The 12,919-nt window shown below is 46.5% G+C and overlaps 1 protein-coding gene and 1 long non-coding RNA gene across 2 annotated transcripts in view; both read right to left on the bottom strand.

The window, feature by feature from the left end:
• The window catches only part of LOC119461119 (uncharacterized), a 162,920-nt gene that overhangs the window by 130,473 nt on the left and 19,528 nt on the right, over nucleotides 1–12,919 (bottom strand). The window lies entirely within an intron of this gene.
• On the bottom strand, nucleotides 3,609–7,488 carry LOC125947316 (uncharacterized). The gene is made up of 2 exons (XR_007468179.1): nucleotides 7,006–7,488; nucleotides 3,609–5,767 (listed from the first exon to the last, which is right to left on the bottom strand). It is a non-coding gene; the product is annotated as an uncharacterized LOC125947316 (long non-coding RNA).

Raw genomic sequence — 12,919 nt, 5'->3', positions numbered from 1 at the left:
TTGTTCCAGTTGTACACCCCCTTTGAAAGCCGCTCTCTTGCCGAACCAGACTATTTGCAATGACAACCAGAGACTATACATTTTACGCATGCGTCTTTCGACGCCGGCACGGCTCGCTGGCGCTGGAGGCCGCGGCGGCGGCCTTGAACGCCAGACGACCGCAGTGCTGAGCTGGCTGCGGCGCTCATATGTCTTCCCCGTATGGGCGCCCTGCCGCCGCAGACAGCACGTCTCGGCCCGGAACAGAGCCAAATAAAGACGCGCGCGGTACGTAGTACGCATATACGCCCGGCCTCTGCCCGCGCGCCGTGCGAGCCTCCGTCGATCCCCTCTACCCACCCTCCTCTGCTTTTGGGTTTCAGGCTGCATTCGTGCGTGCCGCAGCTGCGTCGTCAGAGTGCATTGTTTTTGCCTGGAACGCGCCGAGGACGGAAGAACGCCCTCGCTTGTTTGTAGGCCCTATACGAGCGCCCTTGAACTTCGACCCCTGCCTCGCCCCATCCAGCTGCGTCATGCGCGCGGTTTCCTGTCCGCGGCCGGAACCTTGAGTGCGGCGGCTTTGCGGCGGTGACGGCACTTGGGGTCACGGCTGTCAGACCCCTGCGCAACGCAGGGTGGAAGTTCTCCAACTAGGATGTGTCGTCCCAAGCGCGTAGTCAAGTAAACGAAGCTGCCGTTTGCGCGCGGATGCGATCGGGGATCGTTATTTTTAGGGTCTACTGTCAGAGGCTCTTCTATGATGATTCGTGTCTTCAAAACAGTGCAATACACTCTCTTCCCCTTCAGCAGCGTGCGGGCTTTCTACAACTGCTGCGACTGATCGTCAATACTCTCAACTTATCTGCATTTGAGATCGTTTATTATTATGATAGTGTGGTGGTTATGGGTATGGTGGTGCTGATGATGATAAGTATTCTAACTGGCACCGGATTTAAATTGGCATCATCTGCATCGGACAATGAATGCCGAAAGCGCAAATGGTTTCTTTATATAAACCTAGTATCTTTATCCAAAGAAAAACAAAATGTACGTGTAACCAGAGCACCACTATAGCGTTCCAAGTTGCGAGAAACAGCGGTCGCCTGCGAAGGAGGGGGAATGACCTGGCCAGCGCTATAGCTACAGCCATGGCTACAGTCGTCATCAGTCAAGCCGCGAAAGCTCCGCACTAACATCTCACAAGACAGCGCAGTACCTGTTATTTTTTTTTTTCGTTATAGTTGTCCCTGCCTTGGGTGTGGCAAAACGCGCCTTAACGGTGCATTTCCCTTTGAATACACCGGCGCGATCGACGTCAGCGGCGGACCGCTGTCGAGTTCCTTTATCTTGTTTCCTTAACATTTTTTTTTTCTCACACCGCCCGGTCATTTAATAACTTTAGATTCGCTTTCTTCGACGTCTCCCGTCCTTCCTTACTCAGCCGGATCGACTGCGCGAATTCCTCGGCGCGCCTTTCACGTGACGCGCGCACTTCGGCGCTTCTCGTGTGGCGGGGGAGGGTGGGGGGCGACCGGCGACACGCTCCGATGATCGGACGCGCCACGCGCGCGTATGCACGCACAAAACAGCAGCGCGCGCTTGGTTGCGGCGTGGCCGAAGGAAGTAAACAAACAACGCAGAAGAGCTGTTCCTGCATCGGCGACGGCGGCGGCTGCAAAAGCTGAGGAAAGCCAACCCACAACCATCGCTTCAGTGTTCGGGAACTCAGTGATGCCGCCGCGGGCCTGTCGGTCCGCTTCACTGGGGACCACCCATGACGCGTCGCTACGACTGGGAAAGGGAAATGCAAAGCCGGTAGATGATGGGCGGAGTGGGGGAGGGTATAGCAGGGCTCAGGGCAGACACGTGGCAGCGGTGGTGCTTACAAAAAACTTCTTCGGCACAGCTTCCAACCTTCTCTTCCAAGCAGCTCGCGCTTTGCTTGTCGTTTACTTTCACGTCTTTGTCATTGGTGTTGTTAGCTGGCCACGGTGTTTGTGGTAGCTTCGGCGCCCCGGGCTTTATCCGTTTGCAACAGAACTGGCGCCGACAAGAATGCGCTCGACGTCCTTGCTAGTGGATGAAGGGGGGGGGGGGGGGGTAAGAGAGAGAGAGAGAGGTGCAGAGTTCGCTTCCCTCGGGCTCTGCCTAAGGTTTGCCCGGAAACTGTCGTTGTTTTCAACCATATACGCCTCAAGCGAGCACATCTCCTCCCCTCAGTACTGTGCACAACCCCATACGCTTTCTTTCTTTTCGGTTTTTCTTTCCCCGACGTGCACTTAGTTACTAATTCCCCGCATTCTGTGCAGGCGCTTTTACTTCTCTTATTGACCGTGTCTCTGTTTTGTCGTTGTTTTCCTTGTTGCTTCTGTACGCTTTATTTATTTTTCGGTTCTTTGCGGCTAGAGCGCAGATCACGGAGCTGGTTTTTTCAAAGAAATGTTGGAAACCAGTTGGTTTTTGAGACCACGGATTTCTAAGAACGTTCGCTATTGAAGTCACGTGGGTGGCAGCCCTTACAAAAATTTTTGTTGAGAATGCATTGAAATATCATTGGTCAATGTTGAGTATCGTATTGAGCATTCATTGGGAGTTTGTTGGGATATCATTGAGCAAAGTGTTGAGGGCTCTTGAATATTGGCCACTGAAGTTTTATTGAAACACAATTGGGCAAGTCAATGTTGAATAGTTGTTGAGTTAGTATTGAAAGCACATTGTGCTTAGACATATCATTGTGTAATTTCTGTTGAATTTCTGTTGGGTTTCCATTGATGCAGTCTTGAAATGCTGTTGTGATTGTTCTGTTGACCATTTGTTGAGTGATTATTGACACAGCATTGAAAAGTACATTGTGCGCCTGTTGAGATGGCATTGATATTTCGAAAATTGCCACTGAAATATCATTGATATTTTGTTGGGCTTGTGGCATTTTAGTGCACTTAATTTTGAAATTGCTTTGCTATTTGCACTTGCATGCCCCGGTGCCTCTTCACATAACTTTCCCTAATCCGAACGGAAGCAAAGGAGCGACTGACATATTTCATGTACCCTAATATGTAATATAGCGTGCACATGACACATTATTACAGTATATAAGGCACAACTGTATGAAACCTGAAGACATACGCTAGTGCCTACAGTGCTATTAAGTGTAAGGGAGCAGAACTATAGCACACATGCTGAAAAAATGTAGCAAAAGCGTACACATGCCTAGTTAAACTCGAAACAATTTTTTCTGGAAGATATACAACACCACCTGCACTTACAGCATAAAAAAGCTTCCTGTGCCTGTACAGCACAGCACAAAGCAGGGTCATGAGAACTGAAAAGTAGAACTTAGTGGGTTTAAAACTACGATGATGATGGATGAAATTGATAAATATTACAAAGTTATCACTCTTATTGGCTACCTAAGGGACTCCTTGAACTTGACCTACAAAGATGTACAGCAATGTTAAAAACAAACGGAAGATGGAAACCTATAGCCTTCTTGCAGGAATAAACAATGCAAATAGCCTTATGTGTCACAATTTTACGAGCACTTTGGCAATTTGGTGTATGTACAGACTTGACAAACAGCAGCTCAAACAGAGATGCGAACGCTGAATTAAGATAAGAATACACACGAATGCTCACTCAACTTGAAGTTTATTACAGCAGAAAGAATTATATTTCACAATTACAGCAGAAAAAAAATATTTTGTAAAAACAACAGTCAAGTGACTCAAAGGCAGACCTTAAGCATACCCTTGTAACTAACTTTGAACACATGAACTCTTGGCTTGCATGCATAAATACAAAAATGAAGACCACTGGATACCTTACAGTAAAATGCTTCACACACCCAGTAAACACTCACAGAAGGGTTTACGGCTGCCTGTGAGTAGGCAAAATAACAAGTAAACTGGAAACAAATGACTTCATGTATATATATACAAAACACCTGAATCGTGTTTTTCAGACGTAAACTTCTAAAACATTTGTGCTGTAAAAGCAGCTTACCTCCCTGGCATAAGTCAAGAACTGCACAGTATTTCAAGACAGTAGAGGCTTGGGCTAGTCGGTGCATACTCGAGAGGGAAACAGCGCAAAAAAACACAAGAAGACAAGAAGGGACAAGAAGCGCTGGTGTGTGTCTCCCTTCTTGTCGAGTTTTTTCGCGCTGTTTCCCTCTCGAGTATGAACAGTATTTAATTTCTTGTGTTACTTTTGGGTGCGGAAGAGTTTCCTGGTGGCATTTTCTAATTTAGTGAGCTCATCAGTGAATTTTTTTCTGGACTTGAACAAAGCTAATGAAATCATTTCTTTGGGCCTTTTTCACCCTACACAGCAACTAACTGGTACCTCGGTCAATAAAAAGCTAATGCAAGGCTAATAGTTTCAATGATATAATGAAGTGACATAAAATACACAGACAACTGGAGTGACACACAGCTAACGCAATTCCCAACAGTGAAATAAACGGTCACCTGCATCATCAAAGAGCCTAGAACGACTCATTATAAAGCATGAGAAAAGGTTTCAATAACTGTACAGCCAGATTGGAGAGCTAGTAAAAAACGCAAATAAATGCACATACAAAACGCCATTTACCACACTTGCGCACATAAATATATATAATTCCACCAGCATTTCGCTGCATAAAATATATAAAAGTTGTGACAAAGCAGTAACTGAAAGACGGAAGGAGCTGCACTACCCATGTTGAAAAAAAATATCGAAAGTGACATACATGCATATTTAATCTGACAGAAAACGTCTTTCCAAGCTATATATTACAAAAACTGTACAACAACGTTAAGAACAAACGAGATGAGGAGCTATACCATTCTTGCAGAAATGAATAGTGCAAATAACTTCATGTATCTCAATTTTACGGATACTTTGGTAATTTGGTGTGTGTACATACTTTACAAACAGCTCAAACAAAGATGAGAACGGTGAAATAAGGTAGGAACACACAATAATGCTGACTCAACTAGAAGTTTGTTCGTGACGACAAAGATATTAAGCACACTGGCCAACTTGACAAAGAAATGGCCATGCATGCGTGGCAGACAGCCCGGTGCAACAAAAAAAAAGGAACGAAAGACGTGTTTTGTAGTATAAATATGCAGGTAAAAAAAACAGTGAGAGATGTCCTATAAGTGATACCACCAAACAAGGAGAGCTCTTTTAAAAATCCCAACTCTTTCCCATTAAGAGCAACAGATAGCTTATGCATTTGTCTTCTTTGCAATCAATAAATAAGGCTTCCATAATTTCTCTTGTGTTCTGGTCTTTGTGATGAAACAATTGTTCGTTCTACCCCTTACAGCAGAAAACACAATTTTGTTTAATCACAAAGGCCACGCATACATGGTTTCTTATCTTTGTCAAGTTCCAATGTGTTTACAACCTGTCTTCAATAATAAACTTCTAGTTGAGTCGGCGCTTGTATGTGTTCCTGTGGTACGCATGTACCACTTGGTTAGGCTGATAAACATTCTCACAAGAAAAAGGAACTACCTCCACTCACAAGGTAGCCAATTCTTTACAACTAAAAGGCAGAACACATCGAAAGTAAGCCTTCACAGCGTCCATGAAAGTAAGTCTTCACAGCGTCACAGCGTACACCACAGGGCAGAATAAAAAATAGTTAAAATCCCACTTGACGCAGAGTGGCAACAGAGATGCGAGCTTCCTGGTGAATCAGCCGCAGATCAATGGATGTCTCTTGCGAGAAACGACGCCAAGCTGTTCTTGACGAACGACACGTTAGCACCTGGGCATTTGGTGCATGTGTAACCTGTAGAGAAGGGAATGTAGACAGAATTAGATAATGCAAATTAAAAATCTGTCACACAATATACATAACCACGCACTAAATATTAGTACGCACTACACTGGCAATTAAAAATTTGCGTCTCTTTCAAGAGGGCCGTCGCGAAAATGATGAAATGGATTGTTACAGTAAATGTCACCAAAGATACGCACAGCGATGTTTGTTTCACACCGGTGAAATATATTCCCGGCTCTCTCACAACACGAAAGACCATGCTATAGTACACAGCCGATACCAAGCAGCAGTCCGAATCTTCGGGAGCAGCAGGGCAGACCTAAAAATTCGCCGAGAGCAATGCGCGCGCGAGCGTGCTAGTGAGAACCGGCACCGCTTCTTTGAAGCTTAGTATCCGCTGCTGCATGGCTAAGAACATTCCGCGCGATTTGTGTGCCGCGCGTTGCGTACGCGTCCTGTGCGCATTGCACGCTTGCGTCTGTGCAGTGAGCTATCTTCATGAACGTGCCATTCCTCGCCGCGCTAACGGTGCTCGAGTGCGGCGCTTAGCTTGAGGCGCCGATGAGCCGTCTGGCGTTCCTTTCGTTTCTGCAAGCAACGCACATTCGAGTCGGCCCAGCTCAAAGAGGTATCAGAGAACGGCGGCGCGCTTGAGTTATCGCCTATGAAAAGCGTGCAGTACGCTTTAAACGGCAACACGTCACGTTTGATAAATATGCTTACTGCGGTTGGGGTGGCGATGTGTGATAAGGCAAGCCCGTCGGCGGCTTTGCCGACGTCGCCACCACGCCTCTGTTCATTTACGATGTGTATCCGTGTAATCATCGCGCCGATGCAGGAATTATCGGTAGGCTGTTCTCCGCACATACCGAAAAGGCGAAATATATTTTGCAGCACACCGCGACATTAGCCACAACGCAAATAGAGGCGCAGTTAACGACTACGCGAGAAAATGTGCACACTAGCCTTAAGGTATACGATGAGCCACTACAGATTAAGAATATTTTTTTAATATCGCAGTGTCGCTACAAAGGCGAAGCATCGATTGCGATAGCAAATTAGTAGATAATATTACGAACATTCCAATCGAAGCAGCGGCGGCAGCAAGCGCTAGCTTCGCGCGCTTTCGCTCCAGGGCATGCGGTTTGCCTGCAGAAAGTGAACGGTGTGCTTAACATCTGACGATCGTCCAAGTGAAAAAAAAAAAAAAAACGCGGCTATGTGCTCAAGAAAACGAAATCACTTACCTGTGTGCAGAAGTCAGGCTGCGGCTTTGTTCGCCTTCCTTCCATCATGAATTCTGCCGCGCAACTCATCAAAACTGCCAGGCTCGAACATCACCCGAAGACCAGTAGCTGCGTCAGCAAACGTCTTCAACGGATAAACATCCCACTTATCATCATAGAGCAATTTCACTAAAACTTGCGTCATGATGTCCAAAAACAAAAGAAAAATGCTTCCAACAAAGCGCGCGCGGCACGAACCACCGCACAAGTTCAGACGAGTGACAGAGTCGAAAAGCGGCCACAGCCTCAGTATCGTATTAAGTTAATAAAATCGTTCCTACTAAAAATAACCACTAAAATCCATAAATAATGATTGATAATTTTTGTTCATAGAAAATATAATAAATTTTGAAGGAAAACTTAATTTGTAGCGTAAAAAATAAATAATACGATTAACAAAATTGCGACTACGAAACTAACGGCACACTGGATACCGTTGCAAAAGACTGCTCACAATAAAGTCACGCACGCGCGCACACACTAAACACTCATGCTCAAACACTGGTTTGGCGTTTATTGCGTCACCTATGAGTAAAAGTTATTACTAATATCTTTATTTTTATGAACAACAACTTGTTTAAGTAGTTTGCAGCATCTTTGCAGATGACGCGGTAAAAAGTACGGTATAACGTGGGCGCGTAACTGTTGTTTGATTTCTTTCATTTCTCTTTGGCCTTCGTTTGTTTCACTGAACATAGGAGAGCTGCAGGCTTGGGAGGCTTCCATGGCAAGAATTTTATCGCATGCTTCTGCAAGGCGAGTGTCGGGAGCAGCCGCTGAGACAGCGATTAGCTGCGTAATGTTGCGGCTGTTGCTGAATCCGAAACTCTTTCAACGCGCTGTGCTCTCAAAGCGCGTTCGTTGTTTGATATCTAGTACCACGGCCGTTGGATAAAAAAATGTATTATGCTTTCGAGACACAGGGTGTGGCACAGGAAATTCTAAGACCTCTGAAGTGTATGTTTACAGCCTGTGCGCGCTTGCATCCTACGGCTCGCACAGCGCGTCCGATGCTCAAAGGTAGCGTCGTCGCTTGTCGGCGCCTGCCTTATCGCCACCATCCGCGCTGCCGCCGTGTCTACTTTTGGGGAACTCCCCATGCACGCAGTCACCGTGTTTGCAAGTGAATTTCACATTCTTTTGCTCCCTAAAACGTGCGCATTTTGGATCGCACCTATGGCTATGCCATATGTTGTATGTTAAAACGACGATGGCATTTGTACGCCGGCGAGCAAGTCACTCGTGGGCGATCATGAAGATGGTTCAACGTCGCAGTTTCTACGTAGCGTAAACGGCTACGAAAGCGGGCTGGTCCCGGACATAGTACAGTCTAACATGGCGCCTCAAAGCGCGAGCTGTCGCAAGAAGACGAGGAAGTTACATGGGGCGCGCGCGCCGAGCAATCAAAGCGCTGACTGGTTTCGGAACGAGAGACGTACGCGTGCGCTCGTGGCCTAAAGGTTAGAGCACCGGGCTGCTGCGCTCGAAGGTCAACGTTCGGTGCCAAAGTCGGTCACACACTGTTTTCTTTTTACGAAAGCGAGCCCAAACTAGAACCTACCTACCTACCGCAAAGTGACAAGAATGAGGCAAAGATTGCTTCTTAATAAAGTTTTGAAATATCGCCTTCATATGCGAGTCCTAATTAGTATATGATAAACTCAACTGCTACACAACAAAAAAACAACTACGAAAATCAACACAAATTACTCAATAAATTATTTATTGAGAAGCTCTCAATGGTAATATCATTGTGCAACTGTTGAGCGAACTCAAAGACTTTAGAGACTTTGTTGAAAGTCCGTTGATTCAACAATACCCCAACAATACGTCAATAGAAAATCAACAGTCATTTTTGTACGGGAGCACCCTACCGCCTGCCGAGACGGTAGAACGAGTTTGCTGCTGCTGCGGCCTGTCGTGGGAACCTCGGTTAGAACGGCAGCCGTTGTTTCGATCCCTTTTGACCTCTCGCAACGCGAACGAAATGACGGACTCGCGAAATGGTCTTGCCATTACATCAAGCTACATTTTAGTTCGTACCCTCCATGACGGACTAGTAGACGTCACATAGAGCAGAATTTCGATAATTGTATGCTCACTGTTAAGAATGTTTACTCTAGCCGATACCATGTGAAACTGAGCGAAACTTCGCATAATACTGCCTCGTCACTCATTTGGATTATGGACAAAACTATAACCTTTTTTTTTTAATTTGTACTCTCCATGACAGTATTGTATAGAAGTTACAGAGCGCATAGTTTCAACTATTTTATGTTGCTAAGATATGAAGGTGTCACTTTCTCATGCTTCGTGCGGTGGCACAAGTTTACGCGGATGTTTCTCTATCTGCGTAAACTGGGAGGAGATGAAGTGAAAAGTTGATGCGTGCTCAGCCCGATGTCACCGTAATGGTGGACGTACGGAAACTTCTCAGCGCTGCAGACAGTAACAGACGGTGGCTCAGTGTGGCTGCACTTAGGAATCGCAACAGTGTTTTTGTGGTCTTCTGCAGTTGTTCCTGATATAAAATCCACTGCCACTAGTGGCACTACAGGGCCGCTTTGCAGATATTCAGCTTCAGTGTTATGGTGGGGACGACACTATTTAGCTTGTGTTCGGACTATGATAATGTAAGGCCTCGAGTTGGTTTCCGCGCTCGACAGTGTGGCGTCATCCAGCGTTTTTTTATGAGGCTGCAGTTATAACCACTCGAAACTTGGTTGGCTGCGTCTGTCCGTCCGGTCCTTTTCGTCACACTGTCGTCTTCGGACCACCACCGCATCTTGAGCTTCGCCCTCATTACTCAAGTTTCACAGTAAGTTGGCCCAAATGTTGGTCAAACGTGGTTCGATCTACTGCCAACGTGGCAGCTATGGATCGACATTGCTTCTGTTTATTTGTGTTGCTAGAGTGTACCAAAAAACTTTGCAGGCCCACTTGCCCATCTTAAGCTTCAGCCTCACTACTCAAGTCGCACCGTAAGCTGGCCAATGTTGGTCAAGTATTGTCCCACCTAGGGCCAATGTGGCCCAACATCGTGTCCGACATCGTGTTCAATTTCCTGTACCGCTAGGGCTTGTGTAAAAAAATTCATATATTGGCACTGGGAAACCATGCAAACGATGCCTCTGCGACAATGCGCAGTGGGAAGTTGAATACGGCAACCACTGAACTTTCTCGCCACTTCAACGCAGGCAGTTTGTGCAAGGTGTTGAGCCCCACACAGACTCTGAGAGTGGCGGCGCCTGTGCAAGCATTTCTGAGGCCACAACAAGCAGTACTGCAGCGTACGAAGATGAAGACAGCGTCGTGCACATGGCGAAAATGGAAACTGAGGAGGAAGAAGTCGTTAATGAAAGCATCTTTTCAATCTAGGGTAGCCCAGATATATGATATACCTACGTTTTCTGGAAGATTAAAAAAACGGGTGTAACTCGAAGAACAACTTTATCCAGTAACTTTCTCACACGCTGGTAGACACCTCAATTGCGGTGACGCATGTGCAAATTTTGTTCGCATGTTGTGAAGCGACCTCATTTTCAGCACAGAAACATTGGCAGAACATCGTGTAGAAATTGGACACGCCTGTCAAGAAAAAGAGGAGTTGGCTTTTGAAAAAATTTAGAACATTGAATTCTCTTTATTTATTTATTTAGTTATTTATTCAGTTATTTATTTAGTTATTTATTTATTGACGGTGGTCTCGCATATCCTATAGCCTCTAGCTTTAACTCGTTATGTTGGCATTATGCCGCCCTATAGGCGAAACACGAAACAAGCTTTCATCAACTACAGGGTCCTTTCTAAAGCGTTATATGGGCCAGTTCAGCACATGCACTTATCGTCGTTGCGGTCGCGGTGTCTTTTGAAACTTTAAAGCCGCCGCCAGAAGGAAGCAGGGCTGATTGTGGTTCACTGTGGAAGAGGAAATTGGAAAGGGGCGGACGAGGGAGTGTCGCGGCGACTGCCGGCAGAAAAGGCGGCCACAAAATCAGCAAAAGTGCGGAATCCGTGACGACGGGCGGGCGAAATTCGTTCGCAGAAACGCCGCGTGGGAAAAACCGTGACTACACGTGCACGAAGCAACATGGTTGCGAACTCCGCCCACCTACCCCCGTCATTTGCCTCCATTGCTGTCCTTCCCCGCGGATTTCGCCTCCACAGCATGCAAAAATGAAAAGAGAGATAGAGACAGACAAGCTCACAGGTTCTCACGCTTTACTCGAGGGACTCTAACGCGATATCATTACAACTCCTTACTTATCATTTGATGATCATCAATTGGCGTCTGCAAGACTATATACGTGATGGTCATCTGTGATTTGGTGACATCATGAACGACCTCTGCTTACCTGCTACTGTATATTGCGGCTGCCTACAAATCTACGGCGTCACCTATTGACCCTTTTCGCGGAGAAGTTTGCTCTAAAGGAACGAGATGGCGCTTCCGGCGGCGCGCCGCACGCTGCCTCAGCGACAGCGCACGAGTACGAAACCGTTACCGCTACTGTCCTGCTACTGTGCGATCAACTGCCGGAAATGCAACTGGGTGTTCGCTAACGGATCGTGCTACACTCATGCTGCAAAATGTGGATCGGTAGTTGGAAGACGTGCGCAGTACTTTCCTCGAGGATCAACAAATGCATTCATCCGCCAGCTTCGTATCGCTAACCTCCCCCCTCAAAATGGGACTTCAACCCCGGAACGTGGGCAAAAGTGAGTACCGCTCGTTTAACAGCTAGTGACAAAGGGTGTAGCGTGGTTACCTGTCATACTAATTTTCTTGCACACCCGCGTGGTTGCTCAGTGGCTATGGTGTTGGGGTGCTGAGAACGAGGTCGCGGAATCGAATCCCGGCCACGGCGGCCTCATTTCAGTGGGGGAGAAATGCGAAAACACCCGTGTACTTAGATATAGGTGCACGTTAAAGAACCCCAGGTGGTCCAAATTTCCGGAGTCCCCTACTACGGCGTGCCTCATAATCAGATTGTGGTTTTGGCACGTAAAACCCCATAATTTAATACTAATTTTCTTGCACGTTATCTGCGTGCATCTACCCCAACTCACGCGCACACTTACGCCCACTCTATCGCCAACGTATCAAAAATAATTGAATCACACAGTTGAATCAATGCGCCGAAGCATGGGTGACGGCGACAACACACTAAAGTTCGAAGCTGAACGGTTTCGTGATGGTCCACAGAGTAGGCGACTGACTAGCGATAATACGTCTTTGCTACAAGCTATTACAAAGTACAGAACATCTACGTTCCCAGCCTTGTGCGCAGCAAGAACAAATTTACTGCAACTGAGCACACCCGTGAGTTATTAGGCAGAAAATAAACAATCAGATAGGGACCGTACCGAGGGAGGTTACTGAGTCAGAAACATGTCTTCTTCTTTTCCGGATGTTACGTGCCAAAACCAGTTCTGATTATGAGGCACGCCGTAGTGGAGGACTCCGGATTAATTTTGACCACCTGGGGTTCTTAACGTGCACTACAAGGCAAGCACATGGCCGTTTTTGCATTCCGCCTCCTTCGAAATGCGGCTGCCACGGCCAGGATTCGATCCCGCGATTTCGTGCTCAGCAACGTTGGAATGCCTTAGCCTCTGAGCTACCACAGCCTGTAGTCAGAAACATGACAACCACTGCTTCAAAGTATTTACCAAATAATTAACAGAAAGCAAACCACATTGATCCTGATTTAATTCACAAGGGGAAAGTTTGGACAGCTTGGAATACATTTGTAGAACCGCTTTTAGTAAAAGAACCGGATACGCATGTCATGTCTTCTGGATCTGTGGTCAAAAGCATCGTGTCATCCACCCAGTCACCGTCTACGATATACGCCAAAATAGAGGTTTGCTG

Source organism: Dermacentor silvarum, chromosome 8, assembly GCF_013339745.2.
Source record: "Dermacentor silvarum isolate Dsil-2018 chromosome 8, BIME_Dsil_1.4, whole genome shotgun sequence".
In the NCBI taxonomy this organism is placed as follows: Eukaryota; Metazoa; Arthropoda; class Arachnida; order Ixodida; family Ixodidae; genus Dermacentor; species Dermacentor silvarum.
Note: the sequence above shows the minus strand (reverse complement) of the source record. Positions and strands in the feature narration are given on the sequence as shown.